General features: G+C 58.6%; 1 long non-coding RNA gene and 3 other non-coding genes across 5 annotated transcripts; all 4 read right to left on the bottom strand.

Annotated features, from left to right (window-relative positions):
* Window positions 1–8: 8 nt before the first annotated feature.
* LOC114072538 lies at window positions 9–76 on the bottom strand. The gene has a single exon (XR_003574197.1). It is a non-coding gene; the product is annotated as a small nucleolar RNA SNORD31 (small nucleolar RNA).
* A 996-nt stretch (window positions 77–1,072) lies between these two features.
* On the bottom strand, window positions 1,073–1,198 carry LOC114072540. The gene has a single exon (XR_003574199.1). It is a non-coding gene; the product is annotated as a small nucleolar RNA SNORD22 (small nucleolar RNA).
* A 709-nt stretch (window positions 1,199–1,907) lies between these two features.
* Window positions 1,908–3,255, bottom strand: LOC114072534. Of its 2 annotated transcripts, none has more exons than XR_003574192.1 (4): window positions 3,228–3,255; window positions 2,797–2,830; window positions 2,273–2,313; window positions 1,908–1,964 (listed from the first exon to the last, which is right to left on the bottom strand). It is a non-coding gene; the product is annotated as an uncharacterized LOC114072534 (long non-coding RNA). The 2 variants fall into 2 exon arrangements; XR_003574193.1 differs by having other exon boundaries at window positions 3,217–3,251.
* Window positions 2,659–2,732, bottom strand: LOC114072537. Its single transcript, XR_003574196.1, has one exon. It is a non-coding gene; the product is annotated as a small nucleolar RNA SNORD26 (small nucleolar RNA).
* Window positions 3,256–3,361: the final 106 nt, after the last annotated feature.

Raw genomic sequence — 3,361 nt, 5'->3', positions numbered from 1 at the left:
CCCCCCCCAGAGCCTCAGGGAGAACCACTCAGTCACGGGGCTCAGTCTGGGGCGGTATCGCCTCATCCTCGGCACGGGGGGGACCCCAAAACCCACCCTGGACCCCCCAAAATCCCTCTGAGAGCCCCCCCAGACTCACCTGAGCCCCTCCCCCATGGGGGTCTCCCCGGTACCTGTGGGACAGCAGAGGGGGGAGGGGTCTCAGGGGGTCCCCTCTCCCCTCAGACCCCTCCCGGTGTCCCCCCCTCCCCAATTTTTCAGGTGTTCGGGTGTTTTCAGGGGGTGGGGTCAAAGTGAGCTAGTGACGTCATCACCAAAATCGGGGGGACCCCTCTTTTCCACCTGGGTGACGTCATCAGGAGGATGACGTCATCCTTACAAAACCACGCCCCCCTTATTTACATACCTTGTCCCTGAGGGTCCTTAAAGTCACCTGAGGAGGGGGAGGGGAAGAAAAGACACAAATTGGGGGGGTCAGGGGGGTCCTCTGGGAATTTTGGGGGACCCAAAAAGGGGGGGGAAGGGCTCCCCACCCCGGGGTCAGGCCAGAGGTTCTCAGCAGCAGCCTCAGCCGAACGAGATTCATGAGGTCATCACGCCCAGGGGGGCCCCAAAACACGCCCAGATCACCCAAAAAACCAGCCCAGGACCCCCCAAATCCAACCCCCATTTGTGGGGGGGGGGAGTTGTTACCCCAAAATCACGATGGGACCCCCCTAAACCCACCCCAGGGTCCTTTGACCCCCCCCCATAGGACCTGAGGGGTCACCCCACCCATGGGACCCCCCCCACTGATCCTTTGGGGGGGTCCTAAACCCAGAACACCCCCCAAGAGGGGAAGAGTCACCCCCAAAACTCAGGGACCCTCAAAATTTCTCGCTGGGGGGGTTAAATCACCCACCCAGGACCCCAAACCCACCTGTGGGAGGGTTCATGACCCCCTGAGGGACCCCCTAAAATCCACCCATGGTGGGGTGGGGGGGTCAGCGCTGGAATGAACCTGCAAAGGGAACAAAGGGGGGGTCAGATGTGCCCCCAACACCCCAAAATTCCCCCCAAGGAGCCCCCCCGGCCCCCTCAGACCGTCCCCACGGGACCGGCTCTCCTCGTGTCCCCCCCGGGGGCACCAGTGGGTTCCACCTTGGCAGGTCCTGGGCCCGTCAGGGGGGTCAGACATGGAGGGTTTTCCTCATGGGGGGCCGGGACCCCCCCCCAAAACATCCCCCTGGGGGTCACCCCAATCTAGGATCCCCCAAACTCACCGTGGGGGGGGTTGGAACCTTTGGGGGACACCCAAACTCATCCCCAAAACCCACCCCAGGGACCCTTCAAACCATCCCCAGGACCCCAAAACCCACATCAGGGACCTCAATAACTCCCTACAGGACAATTTATAAAATTTTTAAACACTGAAAAGACTCCCCCCAAACCAACCTAAGGGGGGTGGGGGGGAGGGGGGTCACCCCAAGTCAGGACCCCCCCAAACCCATCACCAGGACCCCCAAAATCCCAGACTCAAGGCAATCATTTCTACCCCAGGACCCCAAATCCAGCTATACGACCCCCCCAAATCCACCATGTTGTGGTTTTTAACCCTGGGGGATCCCAAAAACCACCCCTGGGACCCCCAAAAACTCACCTGGCCCCTCGGGGATCCCCACCTGGATCATCTGTGGGGGGAAGAAAAGAGGGGAATCAGGGGGTGCTCAGACCCCCACGGGTTGGGGGGGTGTTTAGGGGGGTCTTTGACCCCCTCCCCAAATCCGATCAGGGCTTTGGTAACTTGGAGCTGCCATCGGACGTGTCCTCCAGCCCGGGGTGTCATCGCTTCGGATTTGGGGGGGTTAGGAGGGGATTGAGGGGGGTTTGGGGGGCACTGACCTCCTGAGGGGTCTCAGAATCACTCTGGGGGTGACTCTGAGTCACCTCATCCACCAACGTTTTCTTCTCCCACTACCTCGGCCCTAAAAAAATGAGGAATTATTTACGGTTTACTACTAATCTCTGGGTTATTAGCTATTATTTAACTAATTAACCCACTCCCCAGCTGCTCTCAGAAATCATGTGGCATCAAGGTCCCTCAGCCATATGCTTGTCGTTGTCACTCGTCATCGAACAGCCCAAAAAAAGGGAGAATTCAACCCAAAATTTCCACCGGGGGAGGGGGAGGAGGAATTTTAGAGCTTTTTTGGGCTCCTCGCTGGGGAGGAAAAGGGCACAAAAATTTTAAGGTAAAATCCCAATAAAAAAGGGACATAAAGAGGGTGCTCACCTTGACAGGGGCTGGGGGGAACCCCCGTGACGGTTCCACGGCTTAAAAATACGAAAAAAAAACTACATTAAAATGGTGTTTTGGGGACAAAGAGCCCCAAAGAAACCATCCCAGGGGATAAACTTTCACTCCCACGGGGGTCTCTCGTCCCTCCCACGTGGGTCTAAACCTTCCCGCGTGGGATTAACTCCCACCTCCAAGAGGATTTAATCCCCCCTCGAGGGTTTTCCACCCTCTCAGTGTGGTTTTAACCCCCCTTTAAAGGCTCTAAACCCTTCCCACGAGGGTTAAATCCCCCATGGGGGGGGGGGTCTAAAGTTCCCCAGGAGATTTAAACGAGGGTCTCACCCCCCATCGATGGTTTAAACCCCCCCACTCGTGTCAGTGCCACTCAGAGCGTTTCCAGGAGCTTCTCCACCAGACCATCAGCAAGAGAGAGTTCAGTGGATCATCCCCGCAGCACTGCTGCCCTTTTTACTCAAATCCAGCATTTTTCCACCCCAAAAAGCGGGTTTAAAGCTCACCTCGCGCAGAGAGGCCATTCTGCAACCTCAAAACCTGAGAACAAAACACAAAAGAAATCGTTAAAAACACAAATAAACTAAATATCAAGCACTCGAACTTCAGGCCGGGGCGGGACGAGCCCTCAGAGAACTCAAAACTCTTCAGCGCGTGGTCAGCACAGGTCTGTGAGAGACTCATCCCCGAGCAGCCCCCACGGCCCGGCCGCCCCCCTCAGCCCCGAAAAGCCCCCGAAAGCCCCTCGGGGAAGCGAGGGCCCCTCCAGGAGCCCCTCAGGCCCCTAAAATGGCGGCGCTCTGAGGCGATCGGCGCTGCCGGGCGCTCCCTCGCCGGCTCGGGGAGGGGGAAAAAGCGGCTGCAGAAACCTTCTCAGCCCCTCAGAGACCCCTCAGAGGGCCCTCAGAGCCCCCTCAGGGACCGACCTCAGACCCACCTCCCGCGGTCGCCTCAGAGACAAAATGGCCGACGCGCCGCCTCACGAGCCCTTAAATAGCGCGCGGGGGCGCGCTGGGAAATGGGGCGGAGCTTAAGCCGGAAAGGGCGGGAAACACGAAAAGGGCGGGAAAA

Source organism: Empidonax traillii, unplaced genomic scaffold, assembly GCF_003031625.1.
Source record: "Empidonax traillii isolate 1590-97213 ecotype Southwest subspecies unplaced genomic scaffold, ASM303162v1 scaffold3440:size12991, whole genome shotgun sequence".
Taxonomy (NCBI): Eukaryota; Metazoa; Chordata; class Aves; order Passeriformes; family Tyrannidae; genus Empidonax; species Empidonax traillii.
This window is presented reverse-complemented; position numbering and strand designations above follow the sequence as displayed.